Source organism: Mobula hypostoma, chromosome 12, assembly GCF_963921235.1.
Source record: "Mobula hypostoma chromosome 12, sMobHyp1.1, whole genome shotgun sequence".
NCBI lineage: Eukaryota > Metazoa > Chordata > Chondrichthyes > Myliobatiformes > Myliobatidae > Mobula > Mobula hypostoma.
In genome coordinates, this window is record NC_086108.1 from 72,199,527 (window position 1) to 72,224,150 (window position 24,624).

The window sequence follows — 24,624 nt, forward strand, 5'->3', positions numbered from 1 at the left end:
AGGCAGCTGTGAGAACGGAACCTAAATTAAAATCTGTACATGCCTGTGGAAAGAGGTGCTGCATTGTCATTGGTGGAAGGATGTTGAAGGTAGGAGAAGTATAACTAGAAAGTTCCAGGCTGAATTAAATAGCTATGGTACTGCACTGAACACATGAGAGATATAAAAATGTTCTCCTTGTAGGGATGTTATAACTGGATCCTTGGAATTACTTCTCTCCATTGCTGATGGCTCACATGTACATCTTTCATTGAAGGACAAAGGGCCTTTATCATCCTGCTCACTTGTTCTGTAGATATCTCGGGTCACTGTCAAGGAAGCCATATTGCCTGCTGATCAGAACCATTGCTAAGAGCAGCTTTTCTGAAAGGACCTTCATGCTACCTCTAAATTATCGTTATACCAGTTGAACTGTTGCCTTGACATGCTACTTCTAAGAACCACAATTGTTATAATTTCGGTTATGCTAACCGAACCTAAACACAAAACTGACTTGGGGCTTCATCTGACTGCACAGTCAAAGGGGTAGAGTGACAGATGATTTTGTATTCAAAACAATGATGAATATCTGTAACCCCTTAATGTGATTTAATGTCCAGAATTTAAGAGTCTCGCTGAGATTCATGAGTTCATCTGAAGAAAACAAGGAGGCTTCAAATTACATCTTAGTAAACTGGAAGATATGGATTTTTTAAAGACTTGCAGTGCCAGACAAGAAAGATTAATGCTTACACCTGTTTTTAAAGGAATTGAACAGAAGCTATTGCAGCTATGATTTTTTTCCCATGCTCTGACAGCAGACCACTCTTTAGTGCATGTTCTTGTAGAACACTATCTGGCTTTCCTTGGCTGGAGGCCACAATAATCATCCTAAACTAACATATCTAAAAAGGCATTTGTAGTGTAATATAGTGTGACTTTGGTGCAATTGATTTGATTATTTTCATGCCCGAACTTTGCTCTGGCTTTAGTAATAAATATTTACACCAACGCTTGTATGTTGTCCTTCTTCCGTGAAACTAAACTTGGACACATGCACCAATAATCATGCCATTAGTTGACTAGACTCCTCAATCATTCAAATCCAAGTAGCATCTATTAGATTTGGGAAATCTGCGAACATATGCTTTATTAAGTTGCAAAGTATGTCTCTCCTATGCTGCTGTATAATAAATTCTTATTACTCAAGTCTTATTTGAAAAATATATTGCTTGCAGGTAATCTTTTGAGAAGTCATGTGCTATTTTCTTTATATGCCCCTTTTACTTCTGCAGATACAAGATCATTCACTTACCTTATTTGTTTTTTAAATGTAAAGAAGGAATGAGAAACACACGCAAAATGCTGGAGGAACTTGGCAGGCCAGGCAGCATCGATGGAAAAAAGTACAGTCGGCGTATCGGGCCTATCAATGAGCATTGATTGTCATGATCTCAATGCTTTATATTATTCATTATTTTGGGTTGCAACAAATTCTATACTTAACCAAAAATCTTTGATACAAGCAATATGAAAGAAATTTCTCATTACAAACAAAGAGAGGTTCTCGAGGCCACTGGAAGAAGTAATAGGCCATAAAACCATAAGATATAAGAGCAGAATTAGGCCGTTTGGCCTGTGGAATCTGCTCTGTTATTTCATCATGGGAGGATCCAATTCTCCTCTCAGACCCAATCTCCTGCCTTCTCCCCATATCCCTTCATGCCCTGACCAATCAAGAATAGAGGACAACAAACATGGAAATCGGAATCAGGTTTATTATCGCTGACATATGTCGTGAACATTATTGTTTTGCGGCAACAGTACAGTGCAATATATAATATATTTCCTTTATAATTAAATTTAAAAAATGAATAAGTAATATAAAAAAGAGAGAGCAAAAATAGTGGGTAGCATTCATGGGTTCATTGTCCGTTCATGAATCTCTTGGTAGAGAGGGAGGAAGCTGTTCCTAAACCACTGAGTGCGTGTCTTCAGGCTCTTTCTAATGGTGGCAATGAAAACAGGGCATAGCCTAGGTGGTAGGGGTCCTTAATGAGGGATGCCACCTTTTTGAGGCATTTCCCTTTGAAGATTTGAAGATATCCTTGATGATGCGCAGGGGGAGGCTGGTGCCCGTGATGGATCTGGCTGAGTTTACAAGCCTCTGCAGATTTTTCCGATCCTGTGCAGTGGCCCTTCCATGCCAGACAGTGATGCAACCAAAAAATACAGCATTTAGAATGGGCAACCTAGGAAACAGCAAATAGTTCAGCTTAATATTGCAAGGGAAGAATTGGCGATAAATAGTATGTGGAAAGAAGCTTAGACTGCATTAAGCCAAAGCTTTTCTGCTGAGGACCAGGTATTGCAAGACTAAAGGCATTATGTGCATTAGAGCAAACCTTGCATTCATAAAGTGCTCGGACAGCTTTTCTTCTTCAATTTCATCTTCCTCCCACCACGTCCGCATTAGGGAACAAATAAAGGAAAGCTGGTAGGCCTGTATTATAGGCCATTGAGGATGGGTTAATAGAGGTCAGAAGTTTGGTTTTGGGTGGATGGCCACAGGAAAGCTGATAGGGCATAAATTCTTCTGGCATGTGATGGGATCAACTTAGGCCAGGTCAGCTGAGACAAGGGCTGTAGTTGGAGGAGCCATGAAAGGTAAATTTGTCAATGAAAATGGACTTATCTGAAACCAATTCCAAATGCCAGACTCCATGGACCCCTGAAGCTTGTAGCAAAGCAGGCCTCAATTGTTTTGAAGACCTTCTGTTGTTTACATGGCTTGCTAACTCTGCAAATCACACATATGTGAATAAAATCCACAGAAATAGCATCCTGATGTGCATTGTGCTTTTTTTTTACGATTACACTGGGTGCTACCAGGCAGATATAAGGTATCAGATAAACTGAGCAACTGAAAGGTAAATCATTGGCTTTCTGATCAACGCAGCTTGACTCCAATTTCATTTTCTCAAATCTTGTCATAAACATCAAATTGCATGGTGAATATAGATGTTGACTTCCATAATAGTTAATTTGAAGGACTTTGGCATAAGTAAAAAAGATTATTAATACAAACGCAGCTTACATAAGATTTATTCTAAAAAGCTTCTAATGCCATTACTTTCACATTTTCTGCAAATGTGATTATGTTGTTTATTTGTGTCTCAGCTTTGACTTTTAGCTTTCAACTCCCTTTTCATCAGAGGGCTGTTCTTAAATTCTAATATGACTACTATTGCCTAATAAATACATTCTGATATTCTTCAGTGAGTGAATTACCTGAAATTCTCAAGCTTATCTAAGTGTAATGTCCTGGTTAAGATTTCTACTGCTATGCTCTGAGGTATTTTTATTTGAGCAATTTTCTACAAAAGCAGTGTGTCCTGCTGGTAAGAGTGTTTTGGCTTCGGCTAAAGATAAGGAGCCATGTTGTCCAGCTTAGGAATGTTGTGTCAGCCAGCCAGGATTTTCTTAGTATGTGCTGTAACTTTCTGCCCAGTGGAAGATTCGGAAGAGCTTGGCAGGATCAGATTTCTGAAGGACAGTAATTTGGTTCGGGGTCTTTGGGGCGGGAGCTGCTGAGCAGGGCACAAAGTAAAATGACGCAATATGCCATTTGAAGGAGAAACCCTTTTGTAAGAAGTGCTTTGTGCAGGTGAATGGCTCCGAGGAAGATATGCCAATACTCCCGACAGAGCCAGTTCATTTGAGATGATCTTCGAAGGAAGTTTGAAATGTGGCTAGTATCCTTCATGCAGAATGTGGGTTCAGCATGTGAGTAAAGCCATACACCTGACTACTCCAGAAATGAGCTCTAATGTTTATGTGCACATTAAGCTGCTTTAACTGTACTGTAATGGACCCTTTTAATTTTCTTTTCCTTTTCTGTAACTGCTTGTTAAATTTGAAATTTGTTAAGTATATTTCCTTTGTAATTTTATGGCCGTGTGTGATCTGTTAATTTCCTGGTAAAAGGTAACTTTGCATGAAGCAGTATTGGCACAGCATTTGCTACAATCAATGTTCCTCCCCAGAACGTCCCAACTTCCAGTTTGGGTGAACCCAAAATCATACTGATCCTAGACGTATATTGCTTATGAAAGGTGGTCTTCTCACCACTGAGTCACGTGGCTGCTAGCAGAGTTAGCTAACAAGCCAAGCTGGTGTCCGAGCCCCAGTGAGAGGGTAGCATAAGTATTTGTCTCCTACCATGGGGATCATCTTCAAACTTAGTTGAGATCAATGGAACAGAAGACTTTGACTTTGTGTTTTATTTCTTGACTTTGGCCAAATTCAACACAGTTGTTTACATATACAGTTGTTTATGTACATACACAGTTGTTTACATATACAGTTGTTTATGTACATATACAGTTGACCACCTGCTGTCTGAGGTAGAGTCAGCTTCGCCTTTAAAGCTAGATCCCACATCTCAGTTAAGATTAGATTCTTTTGTTATGGGTTCAAATCAATTACCTTTTGAGTATCCTAGTGAGTGTATAAGTTTAACATCATTGGTCAACCAGAGAAACTGGTCTTGACACTAGTCAGAAATTCTATAAGGAACTTGATGTCAATATTTTCCTTGTATCAGTCTGTGTGCAGAAATGAAATTGGGTGAGATCACAAAGTTGCAATTTTTATGTAGTGCTGTCAGATGAAGGAGTGAAATAGGATTTTTACTAAAGGGTGATAATTAGCTTTTCTTTGTGTTCAGCAGCAGTGACAGTATTATAAAAGTCTGTCACTGGCAATAGATGCCATCAGGTTTTAGTGCAATCATTTTGACAACATTTTGATAAACACACTTACTAATATCCATCTCAAAGCCAACTTAGTTTCCTCATTGAAATCTTTCCAGTCCCTCTCTTTATATAACAATGTAATAGTTCCTTCTTATAATTATTGTTTCTCTCCTTTTTATTGTTCTTAAGCAAGCAATGAAAGCTAATCTTCCAGTTTTGTTGAAATCAATATGTGGTACATCTTGTCCTACATTAATGCATTTTTTCTTGGGATCATAATGTTATAGAGCATTGCAGCATAGAAATAGGCCCTTCAGTCCAACTGTCCATGCTGACCACAGCATCCTTCCTGTTACTCCAATTGCCCGTGTATGGCCCATATGCTCCAAGCCCCCTCCCCACACCCCCCATGTGCCTATCCACTTGCTCTCTAAAATGTTGCAATTGTACCCACCTCAGCCACTTCCTCTGGCAGCTCATTCCAGATATTCGTTATCCTCTCTGTGAAGGACTTTCCTCTCAGGCCTCCTTATAAATCTTTTCCTCCTATCTTCTTTCTGCGCTCTCTAGTTTTGTACTCTACAACTGTAGGAAAAAGACTGACTGTACGCTTTATCCATACCCCTCATGATTTTAAAAGATTCGGTGAGGTCACTTCTCAATTGCCTATGCTTTAAGAAATAAAAACCTCTCCCTATTACTCAGCCCCTTCAGACCAGGTCTGATGATCCTAGAATGCCCTGGTTTTCTTCATTTTCAATTCCTTACACAGTATGTTTAAATATCAAGCTCGAATGATTTATTCACCACTTCATGGTTTGTTGGACGATGAAATTCATCAGAGTCTGCAGCGGTGTGTTGACCATTGCTGTTGGGTCTTCAAAATTTATTTTGGTTATGGGTCCATCACTTAAAAGTTCAAGTTGCCCTCACTCCTCTGCCTGGACAGTCTGCTCTCAGCAGATGCTCAAGGCTGCAAACCAAACTGAACTACTAAATCTGACTGAGTTAAGAGCCCACCAACAGCCACAATTCAGAACAATATCCACACAGCCCCCTCGGCTTTGCTCCGACTGGGAACAGATGGGATTCGGTGTGTCTGCAAGGTGAAAAATGCACAGTCAGCACAAGTGTGATTTGCAACCAGATGGCAGAATTTCTCGACTGGTACAATTCAATCTGGAAACCAGTGTGATTGAGTTCCATTTTGGAAAATACATGGCTCCATTTTCACATTTCTAGGCTGCAATCCTCACCTCCTCTGCCTGGATAGTCTGCACTCAGTTGATGAAAAGGCAGAAAGAAACATGAGGCCTTAGTCTTTTTTGTATGGGACTGACAGATGAGATGTAATTGAATGATCAGAGTATGTTTACCTCTTTGCTCACTTCATCTGATGGGCATATGACAGAATGGCTACTTAGAGTGCCAGGCTTTAGATGTTTCAGAAAGGACAGGGAGGGAGTCAAAAGAGGTGGAGGTGTGGCACTGTTGATAAGAGATAGTGTCAGGACTGCAGAAAAGGAGGAAGTCATGGAGGGATTATCTACTGAGTCTCTGTGGGTGGAAGTTAGGAACAGGAAGGGGTCAATAACTCTACGACGTGTTTTTTATAGACCACCCAATAGTAACAGAGACATCGAGGAGCGGATAGGGAGACAGATTCTGGAAAGGTGTAATAATAACAGAGTTGTTGTGGTGCGAGATTTCAATTTCCCAAATATTGATTGGCGTCTCCCTAGAGCAAGGGGTTTAGATGGGGTAGACTTTGTTAGGTGTGTTCAGGAAGGTTTCTTGACACAACATATAGATAAGCTTACAAGAGGAGAAGCTGTACTTGATCTGGTATTGGGAAATGAACCTGGTCAGGTGTCAGGTCTCTCAGTGGGAGAGCATTTTGGAGAAAGTCATCATAATTCTATTTCCTTTACAATAGCATTGGAGAGGGATAAGAACAGAAAAATTAGGAAAGTGTTTAATTGGAGTAAGGGGAAATATGAAGATATCAGCATGAACCTGGAAGCATAAATTGGGAACAGATGTTCTCAGGGAAATGTACAGCAAAAATGTGGCAAATGTTCAGCGGATATTTGTGTGGTGTTCTGTAGGTTCCAATGAAACAGGAAGAGGATGGTAGGGTACAGGAACTATGGTGTACAAAGGCTGTTGAAAATCTAGTCAAGAACAGAAGAAAAGCTTATGAAAGCATTCAAAAAACTAGGTAATGATAGAGATCTAGAAAATTATAAGGCTAGCAGGAAGGAGCTTAAAATGAAATTAGGAGAGCCAGAAGGGGCCATGAGAATGCCTTGGCGAGCAGAATTAAGGAAAACCCCAAGGCATTCTACAAATATGTGAAGAGCAAGAGGATAAGACATGAAAGAATAGGGCCAATCAAGTGTGACAGTGGAAAAGTGTGTATGGAGCAGGAGGAGATAGCAGAGGTACTTAATGAATACTTTGTAACAGTATTCACTACGGAAAAGGACCTTGGCGATTGTAGGGATGATTACAGCAGACTGAAAATCTTGAGCATATAGACATTAAGAAAGAGAGTGTGCTGGAACTTTTGGAAAGCATCAAGTTAGATAAGTCCCTGGGACCGGACGGGATATATCCCTGGCTACTGTAAGAGGCAAGAAAGGAAATTGCTGAGCCTCTGGCAATGATCTTTGCATCATTAATGGGGATGGGAGAGGTTCCGGAAGATTGGAAGGTTGCAGGTGTTGTTTCCTTATTCAAAAAAGGGAGTAGAGATAGCCCAGGAAATTATAGACCAGTGAGTCTTACTTTAGTAGTTGGTAAGTTGATGGAGAAGATCCTGAGAGGCAGGATTTATGAATATTTGGAGAGGCATAATATGATTAGGAATAGTCAGAATGGCTTTGTCAAAGGCAGGTCATGCCTGGTTAAATTTTTTGAGGATGTGACTAAACTCATTGATGAAGGTAGAGCAGTAGATGTAGTGTATATGGATTTCAGCAGAGCATTTCATAAGGTACCCATGCAACGTCTATTGAGAAAGTAAGAAGACATGGGATCCAAGGGGACCTTCCTTTATTGATCCAGAATTGGCTTGCCCACAAAAGGCAAAGACAGATCATATTCTGCATGGAGGTCGACGAACAGTGGTGTGCCTCAGGGATCTGTTCTGGGACCCCCTTCTCTTCGTGATTTTTATAAATGACCTGGATAAGGAAATGGAGGGATGGGTTAGTTAATTTGCTGATGATACAAAGGTTGGGGGTGTTGTAGATAGTGTGGAGGGCTGTCAGAGGTTACAGCGGGACATCGATTGGATGCAAAACTCGGCTGAGAAGTGGCAGATGGAATTCAACCCAGATATGTGCGAGGTGGTTCATTTTGGTAGGTCAAATACGATGGCAGAATGTAGTATTAATGGTAAGACTCTTGACAGTGTGGAGGATCAGAGGGACCTTGGTGTCCAAATCCTTAGGACACTCAAAGCTGCTGCACAGGTTGACTATGTGGTTAAGAAGGCATACGGTGCATTGACTTTCATCAACCATGGGATTGAGTTCAAGAGCTGTGAACTAATGTTACAGCTATTTCGAAACCTGGTCAGACCCCACTTGGAGTACTGTGCTCAGTTCTGATCACCTCACTACAGGAAGGATGTGGAAACTATAGAAAGGGTGCAGAGGAGATTTACAAGGATGTTGCCTGGATTGGGGAGCATGCTTTATGAGAACAGGTTGAGTGAACTTGGCCTTTGCTCCTTGGAGCAATGGAGGATGAGAGGTGACCTGACAGAGGTGTACAAGATGATGAGAGGCATTGATCGTATGGATAGTCAGAGGCTTTTTCCCAGGGCTGAAATGGCTAATGCGAGAGGGCACAGTTTTAAGGTGTTTGGATGTATGTACAGAGGAGATGTCAGGGGTAAGTTTTTTACGAAGAGAGTGGTGAGTGCGTGGAATGGGCTGCTGGCGACAGTGGTGAAGGCAGATACAATAGGGTCTTTTAAGAGACTCCCGGATACGTACTTGGAGCTTAGAAAAATAGAGGGCTATAGGTAACCCTCATTAATTTCTAAAGTAAGTACATGTTCGGCACAGCATTGTGGGCCGAAGGGCCTAGATTGTGCTGTAGGTTTTCTATGTTTCTATGAACAGTGACACTTCTGAAATGTGAGATCCCCAAAAATAGGAGGGTGGTCTGTGACAAGGTGTGTCCTCTACCTGTCATCCTAATACAATCCTTCCCTTTCACTTTCATCAGGGCTCTATTGGAGTTGAGATGATTCCTGGCCTGCTGGGAACTCATGACTATCTGAAAGGAGGAAGGTATCCAGGTTGGTGAGGGGGTGGAAGAATGTAAGAGGTGAAATTATACACCATTGCCATCTTGTGATTATTTGAGATGGGGGAAAATAACGTGTTGGAATAGGGTACAGGAATTAGCTATGATTCTGCCAATATCTTCAACCATCTCAGGACAATCGCTGATCATGGACTCTGTGAGGTCTAGTACAATTGTAGCCTGCAGTCCCTCAGTGTAAAGAATGATCTGTCAGGGCCACGTTCTTTCCCCATTGGTCTGTTGCAAATCGTGCAGCACCTTGTTCTACATGAGGGGGACATGTGGAAGTGCTTGTAATTGCAGGGGTTTGCATGGAGTACGTACAATAGATGAATAGCCAGCTGTGAGGTATAGGTGTGAGCTGCAGTGGTGGTAATTGTGTGCACGTGTGCTGGGATATTTAAGGTTAGCCCTGGCTTATATTGAAACCATTAAATAGATACGGCATAGGTCTAACGTGGGCAATTGGAGTTAGTGTAGATAGGGAGAAAGGTTGGCATGAATGAGGTGAGCTGAGGGTTCACTGGTTTACAATACTGTGGCTCTATGACATGTTAGCAAATTCAAAACAAACTGTGGAATGACTTCCACTACAGTTGCACTGCAGATGGTAGTCATGCATTTATAAAGGCTGACTTCAATTACTGTTAACTCTTTTAAATTGATACATAAACACAAGTGATTCTGCAGATGCTGGAAATCCAGAGCGAGTCACACGAAATGCTGGAGGAACTCAGCAGGTCAGGCAGCATTTATGGAGGGGAATAAACAGTCAGTGTTTCAGGCTGAGACCCTTCAGTAGTCCTGATGAATGGGCCCGAAACACTGACTGTTTATTCCTCTCCATAAATGCTGACTGACCTGCTGAGTTCCTCCAGCATTTTGTGTGTTAAACTGATGCAATTATCCAAAAAGACAGCTCTCATTTTGTTTGATGTTCTAGGGGAAAGAAGCAACCCAATTAACATTGGATGCTCACTGAAATCATGCCCATTAACTGGCTGCACAAATTTTGTATGTGTTTTGCTCTGGGACATGGGATCATGGGCTAATCATAGTTTGTGATCCAATGCCTAGTTTCTGGTACTATCTGCTTTAGCCACTCTCCTCCTCCCATCCCTCCATGTGCTCTTGCTCCCTCCCACAGAAAGCAGAAATTGGATGGTACTATTAAACAGACCTGTGCCTGACAATACATGATGAGCCTTTTTTAGCCAATGGGGGTTGTGTGAGAAATTTGTCCTCAAAACCTATTTGCATGATTGGATTGAGAAGCAAGTACTATGCATTACCTGATCACAGGCACATTCACCATAATACTGCAGAGGCTAGCACAAGCTGGAACTACCCAGTGAAAATCTGATCCTGGCCTGCATTTCTTCAAGAAACAGTTCCAAAGAATCATGGAACTATCATGGAATCATGGCATGCACACTGACATGGTGGAGAAGAGGAGGAGGAAGCCAACTTTCCTCAGGAACTGCTCTAGCAGCAGCGCTGGATGAGGTGAAGAGGCAGAGCAACACACACAAAATGCTGGAAGAACTCAGCAGGCCAAGCAGCATCTATGGAAAAGAGTACAGTTGATGTTTCAGGCCGAGACCCTTTATCAGACCCTTCTAGTTTGTGAGGAAGATGTTTTCTACACAAGGCAGAAAACTGTCTGGGCCATACTTTTGACCCCTTATTTAGACAGTGTCTGTGGAAGAAGAAGCAGAGCTATTAAATAGCTGGGACCGCTGCCTATGCTAATTGCAGGACTCACATGAGCTTAACACTATGTTCATTAGTGTTGGCCAGTTTTGCAGAGCTGGCAACAGTTCAATTTTCCATGAGGACTTATGTTATGCATTGCTTCCATGTGCAATTTCACTGCATTTACCATTGCCTTTATGGAATGACCAGCCATTGTATTTGGTGAAAATATCCACTACCTATTTGCTGATTAATTTGGATTAATTTCACCAACTGGAGCACTGATAAAATAAATGGTAAGGAAGGGCCAATGATACATGAGACATTGTCACTACTTTGATGTTAAGACAATGCATTGCTGGATATTTCACTTATTCTGAAGGAGTCAGTAAGAGTTGGTTGTATTTTATGGAGATCTAAATGACATTAATGAAATCCAGACTGAAAACATTGGTCTTTGCTGAAGTTTTTAATTTATTACCCTCATTAATCAGTTTTCACAGGACAAGAACACTTTTAGTTAAACCAAGAAGTAATTGTTAGTCTGTCAGAAATCACAGGGCACTGATGACTAATGACACTGAAATTGCTTTTGCAAGAAGCCCACACATGAAGTGAGGCTAATTCTGGAGCAGAAACTGAGTCCAGTGATAGGCTGATGGCAGGAAAAGCATTCTAAGTGGAGGGACAGATGAAAGGAAATTAACATGTGGGTGGTTTAAGGAAAAAATAGCCCACCACCCTTTTTGACAAACCAGATTGTGGCTGTTTTAACAGCGAGCACTCTTCAGCTGGAAATGTGGGGCAGTGGCAGAACTTGGTTGATTGTCATATTGCTTCCCATTAACTTTCTCATTAGTTATTGTTTCTTCAAAATGATTTTCCACCAACTCCTCCAAAAGTTTATAACCCAAAGTCAAAGGAACTCTGCCAAATGCAGGCAGAATTTATGGTATCCAAGTCCTCCTCTGTGTCTCATCCAGCAGAATTTATTTATGCAGTTGAGGCATTTATTAGGGCTCAAGTATGACTGATCAGAAGCCAATTCCTTATTTTAAAGAATGTAATCAGACTGGAATAAATATTAATAAACTGGCTTTAAGAAAACTCCTCCTCAGTCCTGGCATGTGTTGGATTTCCAGTACTGACAATGCCTGAAAGCAATGTTAATTGGCTGTATTCTCTGCAGATTTAATCAAATCACATGATCTATTTTTCTGTATCACCCACTCCTATCCTCCCACTATTAGGTGTCTGTTGTCCATTGACCATTATTCAGGCCTATTGACCATTTTCCAGGCCATCTATCCACCACACAAATTGGGAAACAGTTTCTTCATTACCTGGTTGGATACTTGAAGACTCTCATTCAGCACTTTTTTGGCAATCCCATTATATTGCAGTTCCAAGTTTTTTTTTGCTGGACAGGAGATTGGAATAGAGTTCCCACAGAGAATGGAGCAGGGCAGTGTAGCCAGCCGTAGCAATCCTAACCCCAGAAAGTGAGATAATGAATCCAAGGAAGTGAAGGGAAGAATCAAAGAAGTGAAGAAGAATGTAGGACGGCCTCCGAGCTTCTCACTTCGTCCCCCTTCCCCAACCCACTTACCATCCTCATACCTAGTTTCATCTATCACCTTCCAGCTTATACTCCTTTCCCTCTCCCACCTTCTTATTTTGGCTTCTTCCCCCTTCCTTCCCAATTTTGATCCAAAACATCAACTGCACGAAAAAGGATGAAGGATAAGGTTCCAGTTAGAAACCATATAGAATAACTTAGACCAGAATGTAGTTATGAATGTAGGTATGAGACGTGAATTATCTAAGATAGACTGGCAAATGATACTTAAGGGGCTGACGGTGGATATGCAATGGCAAGCATTTAAAGATCGCATGGATGAACTACAACAATTGTTCATCCCATTTTGGCAAAAGAATAAATCAGGGAAGGTAGTGCACCCATGGCTGACAAGGGAAATTAAGGATAGTATCAATTCCAGAGAAAAAACATACAAATTAGCCAGAAAAAGCGGCACACCTGAGGACTGGGAGAAATTCAGAGTCCAGCAGAGGAGGACAAAGGGCTTAATTAGAAAAGGGAAAAAAGATTATGAGAGAAAGCTGGCAAGGAACATAAAAACTGACTGTAAAAGCTTTTATAGATATGTGAAAAGAAAAAGATTGGTTAAGACAAATGTAGGTCCCTTACAGTCAGAAACAGGTGAATTGATCATGGGGAACAAGGACATGGCAGACCAATTGAATTACTACTTTGGGTCTGTCTTCGCTAAGGAGGACATAAATAATCTTCCGGAAGTAGTAGGAGACCGAGTGTCTAGTGAGATGGAGGAACTGAGGGAAATACATGTTCATAGTGAAGTGGTGTTAGGTAAATTGAAGGGATTGAAGGCAAATAAATCCCCAGGGCCAGATGGTCTGCATCCCAGAGTTCTTAAGAAAGTAGCCCAAGAAATAGTGGATGCATTAGTGATAATTTTTCAAAACTCTTTAGATTCTGCATTAGTTCCTGAGGATTGGAGGGTGGCTAATGTAACCCCACTTTTTAAAAAAGGAGGGCGAGAGAAACTGTGGAATTATAGACCGGTGAGCCTGACATTGGTGGTGGGGAAAATGCTAGAGTCAGTTACCAAAGATGTGATAACAGCACATTTGGAAAGCAGTGAAATCATCAGACAAAGTCAGCATGGATTTGTGAAAGGAAAATCATGTCTGACGAATCTCATAGAATTTTTTGAGGATGTAACTAGTAGAGTGGATAGGGGAGAACCAGTGGTTGTGGTATAGTTGGATTTTCAAAAGGCTTTTGACAAGGTCCCACACAGGAGATTAGTGTGCAAACTTAAAGCACACGGTATTGGGGGTAAGGTATTGATGTGGATAGAGAATTGGTTGGCAGACAGGAAGCAAAGAGTGGGAATAAACGGGACCTTTACAGAATGGCAGGCAGTGACCAGTGGGGTACCGCAAGGCTCAGTGCTGGGACCCCAGTTGTTTACAATATATATTAATGACTTGGACGAGGGAATTAAATGCAGCATCTCCAAGTTTGCAGATGACACGAAGCTGGGCGGCAGTGTTAGCTGTGAGGAGGATGCTAAGAGAATGCTGGGTGACTTGGATAGGTTAGGTGAGTGGGCAAATTCATGGCAGAAGCAATTTAAGGTAGATAAATGTGAGGTTATCCACTTTGGTGGCAAAAACAGGAAAACAGATTATTATCTGAATGGTGGCCAATTAGGAAAAGGGGAGGTGCAACGAGACCTGGGTGTCATTGTACACCAGTCATTGAAAGTTGGCATGCAGGTACAGCAGGCAGTGAAAAAAGCGAATGGTATGCTGGCATTCATAGCAAGAGGATTCGAGTTCAGGAGCAGGGAGGTTCTACTGCAGTTGTACAAGGCCTTGGTGAGACCACACCAGAGTATTGTGTGCAGTTTTGGTCCCCTAATCTGAGGAAAGACATTCTTGCCATAGAGGGAGTACAAAGAAGTTTCACCTGATTGATTTCTGGAATGGCAAGACGTTCATATGATGAAAGACTGGATGGACTAGGCTTATACTCTCTGGAATTTAGAAGATTGAGGGGGGATCTGATTGAAATGTATAAAATCCTAAAGGGATTGGACAGGCTAGATGCAAGAAGATTGTTCCCGATGTTGGGGAAGTCCAGAATGAGGGGTCACAGTTTGAGGATAAAGGGGAAGCCTTTTAGGACCGAGATGAGGAAAAACTTCTTCACACAGAGAGTGGTGAATCTGTGGAATTCTCTGCCACAGGAAACATTTGATGCCAATTCATTGGCTATATTTAAGAGGGAGTTAGATGTGGCCCTTGTGGCTAAAGGGATCGGGGGTATGGAGAGAAGGCGGGTATAGGGTTCTGAGTTGGATGATCAGCCATGATCGTCATGAATGGCGGTGCAGGCTCGAAGGGCCGAAAGGCCTACTCCTGCACCTATTTTCTTATGTTTGTATGTTTTTATGAAATTGAGCTTTCATAGATACGTAATCAAAGAGGAGAAAATAAACTTGTGAAGTTTTTAAGCAAAGTCAGAATGGTACTGAACAGCGACTCCTTTGCTTGCATCTTCAGAAGGGCTCTATTTCTATCTTCGATATTTCTTTTTCCTTTTCAAGGTTCTTTTGAAGACCCTGACCCGGAACTACGCTCTGACTTTGGTTCTTTGTGGGAATGGGACCCGCTTTCAGGGCCTCATGACCGGCCACTTTTCGATATGCCAAGGACGCAGCCTGGAAGACTAGCGCACCTTCAGGGTGCCAGATTTTTGTGGCTCTGGAGACGGGCTGATTCAAGGCCGGTGCTCCTGACTGAGGTGCTGCGGGAGAACACGTAACATTGGGAGCTGTACGTCCAGAGACCTGAGCTTTTCCAGTACCGATTCTCTGGGTGCAGAGCTCAGGAGAAGCAACACAACAGACTTTTAACGTCATAAATCAGTCTGTTTTGTCTCTCCTCTCATTGTGAAATGGAGACTTCTCTTTTTCCCTTATTAGGAAGAGAGAGCGAGAGCCTGTGGTATGTCCAATTACTGGGTGAATGAGTAGTCTTTGGAGCACTACAAGTCTGTGTCCTTATAGATGTTTTGCTGCACGCTTGTATGCTTGGTGGAGGCTGCCGATGCTTTTTTGCTGGTGGGGGAAAGTGGAGGGGGGTTCATTGCTTTGCTGCTGCTTGTGCATGGGACGGGGGAGTTTTGGGGGGGGCTTTGAGACTCTAACGTTTAACTGTCGTTCATTCTTTGGGCATTCCTCTGTTCTTGTGGATGGTTGTGAAGAAAAAGAATTGTAAGAGATATATTGTATACATTTCTCTGACATAAAATGGACCTGCTGAACCTATTGAAAAATAGAAAAAACTGAAATCTCCTCATAGAACAGGTTAGACAGTTCTGCATGGCCACTCAAGACCACATTTCCTTTATGGCTAATGCACAGTCCAGGATTATTTTCATTGATAGAGAACATAAATGCAGCCACACATTTTGATAATAAAACTATCAATTGCCACATTTCATACGTAGTTGGAAAAAGCAACAAGAACCACTCATGAATTCTGGCTATCCTACTGTGCAGGTTTCCCCCAGTGTCTGTGAACTGTCACTGAACCAGGCACGTGGCCAGCCATCAATTTCTTTGTCTTCTATCCTCATCCAGGACAGTGACCGGAGGGTAAGATGAGTGGGTGTTTATTCAGAGTTAGCATTGTGACTGCTTTGCTGGTCACTGGTATTTCATAATTAGGCAAAAGACAGGGCCTATTGATTAATTTCAACGTTATTTTTGAGTCATAGGTTCATGGAGTAATGCAGCGTGGTTACAAATCCTTTGTCCATCGTGACTATGTTGTCCAACTAGCTACTAACAATTTCCAGCCTGCAGATCTCATCCCTGCTCTCAATGCATACATTGTACCTTCCAAATACAATTACTATATTAAATTTTTACTTTGCTATTGTTTTCCATTCATTGAAATACTTTCCAATTTCTTAAGTTCTTGCTTTCAGTTTTTAATTTGTTTTTTTTTTTCTGTCCATAAAGTTACTATAGTATTTCCATTGGGTTTCTGAATTCAAATGGCAAACTCAAACCAAAAGCTGCAGAGGCCCTATCATGGTTCCTCGGTACATCCTGTACAGCACACCCTTCATCCTGTAACATCTCCCTAATCCTTCACAGTATTTTTTCCCTTACCTTTCAACCAAATCATTACCCATTTCCAATGTTTGCCATAAATCTTTATTGCCATAATTTTTATTGCCTGATTTTAATGACATTCTTTATGATAAATACAGTCATGAATTTTCTGAAGGACTTAGTGCATGTGATGGCAATGGTTTCCAATTTTCACTTAGCAGTCTCAGTTGTCTAGAATAAGTCACTAATCCTATTGCTTGTATGCCTATTCCATGTTACTGGGGCTGATGCATTAGCTGGAAAGTATGCATTCATTATTGCAAGTACTGAACAAAAATTGGCCCTGATTCTCTTGTGATACTGTGATACAATTTGATTTGGATGAGATTGGCTGAAAGGAGTTGCCTCAACTTGGCAAGATGCACTTTTAATTAAAAGTACAGGAGGTCATTTATGTAATAAGGCGGGAGCATTTTCCAGCATCTTACTGAATATCATACCATCGTAACCAGCTGAAAACACAATAATTTATCCCCTGCAGGTTACATAAAATGAATGTCATTTTGCTTGGATTTCTTTAATGCCACAAATTATCTGATCAGTTCAATTTGTTATTTGCACCAATCCAATGGTTACTTTAACAGGATTTCAATATTCCTATAAATCTAGTTCTTTTATGAATGCTATTTTTTATCTTAATTTTGACTTCAACATGCCCATATATATTGCCCCAGAATTCTGCACCATGTATTCTGTATATAGGTGAAGAATCTGTTCCATTTACTCAACTGAGCAGTGGCATCCTTCAACACCTTTCATTTACTTGTGCTTTCCATATAAAATGTGCTGACTGGCATCTAAATATCTACAGAAGACTATCATTAAGTAAATAGTTCAGCATCTGTAATTCCAAATAACAAATGTTGCTTTCCAAACAAAGCAATCAGAAGATAATCTATTCCATTTTGATTATTGAGCTATGTTCACTTGGTTTCTGTCTCTGCCACTTGCTAAAGCGGGGAATGAGGCAGCAGAACAGGATACAATTGCTATTGAAAATACATCCAATTCATCCGGTGAATAAAAAGTAAAGAACTATTTATTGAAGCTGACACCATGCCCATGCTGAAACTAGATTACATAGCTGGATGGAGAAGAATGAAGTAAATAGAATAGGGATCAGTGAATGGGGATTGAAGCATATGTGGAGGACAAACGCCAACATGAACTAGTTGTCATGTTAGACTGCCGAATCCCATGTTTTAATATCAATGTAATTCCATGTTAAGCACTGGTTATGCAACAAAGCTGGCATGTTTAAGCTTGTAATCAGTATCTGGACTGGAAAGTTGCTATTTTTATAGTTAGTGAGATTTTAGAATCAGTAACTGAATAACACGCCCATTGCAACAGCGGAATGCTTTCAGATCAAGGTAAAGGTCTTAAAATGAAATTAAAATTATACAGTGGAATGAATGATATTGGTGGCAAGTACCAAAATTCTGGCCATCATTCACCTGAATGATGCTAGTCTATATTTGGTATGCATCCAAGTTGCCATGACCTGAAACAAAAAGTAACAGTTAAATTACATTTCAGAGCAAAGGCTCTAATTTGATGATAGACAGAGTTCATGGACTGAATGAAATTAATTTGATTGATATACTGTATTGAAACAATAAAGCCAAGTAAATTTACGTAATAATGGAACCTATATCCAAAGAATTGACTCTGTGTCATAAGGATCTTGAGTAATATCTTACTATGGTTGTAGTTTGGGTTTAACTCTAGAGAATAATAAGTATTAATAGAAAATTATGCCAGGAAGGGAGTATTGCAAAGTCAAAACACATATTCTTATCTAACCAAGGTTTAATATTGCAGGGTGAGAACCACTATTATAAAAAAGTTAGTAAATATATTGCCCTGGAGTGACAATCAAATTGAATATTGTAGTGGTTTTCACCCTGCAGTGTGAGATTGTCTTGAGTAGGAAGGTGCATCTAAGTTTATAGGTGTTTTGTGAGGCATTGATCATGTTTAAGTAAGGTTGACAATAAAAAGTACAAATACACTTGACACATTAGTTGATGACCTTCCCTTCCATTGCCACCAGGAATTTAAGCAAGTTTTGTTAGTACGATAAGAAAATGATTCCTAATAAACATAGCTAAAATAGAAACTTATGCAAAACAGAAAAGGCTAAGGAGAGGGCAGAGAAACATTGTGCATGTATCATTGGCAAGTCCAGGAGCACACTATATCAGTGGTGCTGGAGTTGCTTATAGATCAGACCAAGCTCAGTTGTTCAGAGATTATGTCTGAAAGAACTTGCTCCACTTATAGGATGATAGACGTCACACATTCTCCCCTTTCCACACTCCTCTCCCAAAGCTGACCATTAAAATCAACGTTGTTATTCATCAAGGGTATATTAGATTTATGGAAACAAGTCAAGTAGATGCAGTTAAAGAATAGATCAGCCATCTTCTAAGTGAATGGTGGAACAAGCTAGAGAGCCTGTTTCTCTATGTATGATCCCACCCATGACTAGAGAATTGCATTATCAGTTTTTCATTTTGGGTGGAAAAGGCAAAAATTTGGAGGTGTTACTCTCCAAGTGTACATATGCAAGGCATAAATGGTTGCTCTAAAACAGGGGTTCCCTACTTTTTTTATGCCATGGACCCCTATCATTATCCAAGGGGTTCGTGGACCTCAGGTTGGGAACGTCTGCTCTAAAGGGCACAATAATGTAACATCAGTGTAGCACTATTGCAGTGTCAACAACCCAATTCTATTCTGCCCTGGCCATAAGGAGATTGTGTATCCTCCCCATGACCATGTGGGTTTCCTCTGGGTGCTCTGGTTTCCTCCCACGTTCCAAAGACGTACAGGTTAGCAGGTTCATTGGTCACATGGGTGTAATTGGGCAGCATGGGTTCGTTGGACCGGAAGGGCTTGTACTGTACAAATAAAATATATAAATCTGGCTACAGAACTATTAGCAACCAACCAGATCTTCTCAAGTCCTTAAAAACAGCAAGCCATAATGCTATTGTACTTTGTGGATGGGGAATGGAGGAAGAATCGAGTCGGTGGTGAGGAAGGCAAATGCCATGTGTTACGTACCCCGTAACTGGGTTGCCAAACCAGCAGAAATGGACCACTAGTTGGAGTCTGGATTACTGGAAGCCAATAAAGTTTTATTAAAGAAATAAGTAACACAGTACTCTAATCGTACGGATATAAATACAACAGGTTAGCAATGATAAAACACACATGTACACAGAACTAGGGTAATAGGAATCAATCAAGCTCTATCGCAGTCTAGGGGTAAAATGATCAGTCTCAAGTGATGCAGCGTTCAGTTCAGTTTAGTATAGTTCGCAGTAATCACTGTTGTGCCGTTGGAGAGAGAGAGAGAGAGAGAAAGAGAGATATGAAAATCTGATTCAGCAGACCTTTGATATTCACAGGTGGTTTTGGGCGGACCCATTTTATGTCTTCTGTGGTCACCGACTGTGACCCCTCCGTTCCGGATACGACCGTTCTTCCGCGGTGAACCCGGCACCCAGGCAAGGGCGGACACACACACCAGGTTCCCGCCGATCGTACCTTTTCACCCTGTCAGTCTATGGTCGGTTCCCTCGAACCAGACCTCCAACTCCTACCAACTTGTGGGGGCACACAACTCTTCCAGGGTCTCGTTATCTCGTGATCTCGTGGTGTGTGTCGTGCCTTAGCAAACCTGTTCTTTTTATCCCCCTGCTGGGGTATTGCCTGTCCATCAAACTTCAAACAGTTCAGGTTCAAAGCAATTGGTCTGTCAATATCCGAAATGTGTTGCTTTCTCGTTAATCTCTCTCTCCTCTCTTATTAGCATTTTGAATGTTTCTCCATTGTCTCCCTTATCTCTCTCATCAGCATCAATCTTCTGATAACTTGGTTTGTCATCACACATGTTAGCATTCCTTTCAGGAGATCTAGAATACAAGAGCAAAGATGTGATGCTGAGGCTTTATAAGGCTTTATGAGGCATCACCTTGAGCATCATGAACAGTTTTGGGCCCCTCATCTTAAAAAGATGTGCTAACTTTGGAAAGGGTCCAGAGGTGGTTCACAACGATGATTTCAGGAATGAAAGTGTCATCATACGAGGAATTTTAGATGGCTCTGGGTCTGTACTCACTGGAATTCAGAAGGATGAAGGGGAAATCACATTGAAACCTTTCAAATGTCAAAAGACTTAGACAGAGTAGATGTGGAAAGGATGTTTCCAATGATGGGGGAGTCTAGTACAAGAGGGCACAGCCTCAGGATAGAAGGGTGCCCTTTCAAAACAGATACGGAGAAATTTATTTAGCCAAAGGGTGGTGAATTTGTAGAATTTGTTGCCACATGCAGCTGTGGAGGCCAGGTCATTGGGTGTATTTAAGGCAGAGATTGTTAGGTTCTTGATTGGATATGGCATCAAAGGTAACGGGGAGAAGGCCGGAAACAGGGGTTGAGGAGGAGAGAGAAAAAAGGATCAGCTATGAGTGAATGGCGGAGCAGACTCGAATGGCTAGATGGCCTAATTCTGCTCTTATATCTTATGGTCTAAGAAATTGAGTTTTACCCAAGTTGTGATCCACTGGAACACACTGTTGCTTTGGAGCTCTTCAGTACCATTCTGTGTTGGTTTAAGTAGCTGTGGGAATCTGTTATTTATGCACTCCTGCTTTTAACATTAAAGTTGTCCTCTGGACAGATTTTAATAAGTATGGGGATATGGAATGTCAATGTTATTGGTGCTGGACACTAGCAAGCACTGAAAATTCACTGCTCAATTTTTTTTCAATGAGGGCTTCTGTGGGATGGTATTGACCACAGGTACCTTTTCTCTCAAGGACTTCCCGGAACATCGCCACCAAATTTTTAAAGTACGTTTTGGATAGAATAATATCAGCAAATCCAAGTTCATTTGGCCTGTTAATATATCAGAAAAAGATTATTTAATTTTACTAATTAAATAAGATGATGCTGATTTCAAACCATTTTATGAACATAATATTTTGTAACAGGATACACAAAACAGACTAACTCTCTATTGACATCACAAATCGCAAACAAAATAAATTTGAATATATGAATGGCTAAGTATATAAAATTTATTTAAATGTTGTAAGTTTAGCTTAGTGAACACAATAAAAAAAATGTAGGATGATAGAAAATGAACCAGAAATTAATAAGAATTGCTTTCAGGATAAATTAAAAAAATGAAACCTTAAGCGTTTTGAGAGTGAAGAAATCCAGAAGTTGGCTAAAAGTTTGACAAATTATGAAGTTTGCTTTCAATATGGATAACGATGCAATTTGGCTCAATCTCTGCGCATAAGAAAAAGTGCTCACAAAGTTATTTAAAGCAAGTTGTCTAGACTATCACATTGTTCACAGTGGGGGGTGGGGGTGAGAGGGAGAGAGAGAGAGAGAGAGAAAAGAAAGAAAGAAAAAGAAAGTAAAAAAAAAGAGAAAACACTACAGCACTGAAACTGGTCTTTCAGTTCATGCCAAACTATTCTTCTGGCCAGTTCCATTGACCTGTGCCCCGACAATACCCCTCCCATCTATGTACTTATCTAAATTTCTCTTAAATGTTTTAAATCAAAACCACACCAACCACTTCTGCCAGCAGCTCATTCTACACTCGAACCACCTGCTAGTGAAGGAGTTCCCTCTCATGCTCCCCTTAAAGATTTCACCTTTCATGCTTAAACCATGACCTCTATTATTAGTCTCACCAAACCTCAGTGGAAAAAGCCTGGTAGCATTTACCCTATTTATGCCATTCATAATTTTATACCACTATCAAATCTTGCCTCATGCTCCTATACTTCAGGGAATAAAGTTCTAACCTATTCAATCTTCCCTACAACTCAGGTCCTCAAGTCCCGGCAACATCTTTGTAAATTTACTCTTTACTCTTTCCATCTTATTGATATGTAGGTAGGTGACCAGAACTGCACACAATACTCCAAATTAGACCTCATCAATGTTTTATAGTATTTCAACATAGCAACCTAATAAACAAACTTCAAAGTTCAAAGTAAATTTATTATCAAAGTACATATATGTCACCAGATACAAACCTGAGATTCTTTTTCTTGCAAGCATAAACAATAACTACAAAGAAACAATAATAATAAATAAGTTTAAAAATATTGAGAACATGAGATGAAGAGCCCTTGAAAATGAGTCTATAAGTTGTGGGAACAGTTCAGTGTTGTGGTGAGTAAAACTGAACGAAGTTATCCCCTCTGGTTCAAGGGCCTGATGGTTGACAGGTAATAACTGTTTCCGAACTTGGTGTTGTGGATCCTGAGGTTCCTGTATGTCCATCCTGATGGCAGCAGTGATGAGGATCATGGCCTGGATGGTGAGGATCTTTGAAGATGGGTGCTGCTTTCCTGTGATAGTGCTTCATTAATTCTGTGAGGATGGGACCTCAGAAAAGTATCCTTTTTGGGCATCCCATGTATTTAATTCACCTTCCTCCCAAAGCTGAAATGGAATGAATTAGTAATTAGCCTTATATTTAATAATTAACTCTCCAGTTCAAAATAACAGCCAACTTATTCAAGCTTGCTGGCTTATTCTTGAGTGTATTTTAATTTTTTCAATTTAAATAATTCAGCTCAGCAAACACAAGCAATACAAGCACCAAGAGTAGGCGAAAAAAAAATTGGCTCATGAATTATTTTAAGGATAAATAAAGGATGAAATCACAGATTAGCAACCAAATAAGTCAAAGTTTGATGAAAATACTTAGAAATTTTGTACTTGTTAGTTTAAACTATCAGGAATTTGCTTTTTGATAAACAACACTTACTTTCTGTAGCATAGTTTAGAGTAATATTTTCACCACAGATCCTGTGCAGTTATGTTTCTAATTACTTTACAGTAATTTAATATATTTTAAATGCTATATAATCACTATTTTAATATTTATTTTATTTATTTTATCTGTTTCAACTATTTCTGACATGCCTGTAACCGAGATGCCACATGTGGGGGCCCTAGCAGAAATATTTAAAATGTCGCTGTCTATGGGTGAAGTGCCGGAGGATTGGAGAGTGGCTCATGTTGTTCCGTTGTTTAAACAAAGGATCAAAAAGTAATCCGGGAAATTATAGGCCAGTGAGTTTAACGTCAGTAGTAGGTAAGTTATTGGAGGGAGTACTAAGAGACAGAATCTACAAGCATTTGGATAGACAGGGGCTTATTAGGGAGAGTCAACATGGCTTTGTGCGTGGTAGGTCATGTTTGACCAATTTGTTGGAGTTTTTCGAGGAGGTTACCAGGAAAGTGGATGAAGGGAATGCAGTGGATATTGTCTACATGGACTTCAGTAAGGCCTTTGACAAGGTCCCGCATGGGAGGTTAGTTAGGAAAATTCAGTCGCTAGGTATACATGGAGAGGTGGCAAATTGGATTAGTCATTGGCTCGATGGAAGAAGCCAGAGAGTGGTGGTAGAGAATTGCTTCTCTGAGTGGAGACCTGTGACTAGTGGTGTGCCACAGGGATCAGTGCCGGGTCAATTGTTATTTGTCATCTATATCAATGATCTGGATGATAATGTGGTAAATTGGATCAGCAAGTTTGCTGATGATACAAAGATTGGAGGTGTAGTAGACAGTGAGGAAGGTTTTCAGAGCCTGCAGAGGGACTTAGACCATCTGGAAAAATGGGCGGAAAAATGGCAGATGGAGTTTAATACTGACAAGTGTGAGGTATTGCACGTTGGAAGGACAAACCAACGTAGAACATACAGGGTTAATGGTAAGGCACTGAGGGGTGCAGTAGAACAGAGGGATCTGGGAATACAGATACAAAATTCCCTAAAAGTGTCGTCACAGGTAGATAGGGTCGTAAAGAGAGCTTCTGGTACATTGGCCTTTATTAATCGAAGTATTGAGTATAAGAGCTGGAATGTTATGATGAGGTTGTATAAGGCATTGGTGAGGCCGAATCTGGAGTATTGTGTTCAGTTTTGGTCACCAAATTACAGGAAGGATATAAATAAGGTTGAAAAGTGCAGAGAAGGTTTACAAGGATGTTGCCGGGACTTGAGAAACTCAGTTACAGAGAAAGGTTGAATAGGTTAGGACTTTATTCCCTGGAGCGTAGAAGAATGAGGGGAGATTTGATAGAG

At 40.7% G+C, this 24,624-nt stretch overlaps 1 long non-coding RNA gene across 2 annotated transcripts in view; it reads left to right on the plus strand.

Annotated features, from left to right (window-relative positions):
* Window positions 1-3,510: 3,510 nt before the first annotated feature.
* Window positions 3,511-24,624, plus strand: part of LOC134355204 (uncharacterized) — a 99,898-nt gene continuing 78,784 nt past the window's right edge. For both annotated transcript variants that reach the window (XR_010019980.1, XR_010019979.1), the window contains exon 1: window positions 3,511-3,765. This is a non-coding gene — a long non-coding RNA (uncharacterized LOC134355204). The remainder of the gene's footprint in view (window positions 3,766-24,624) is intronic.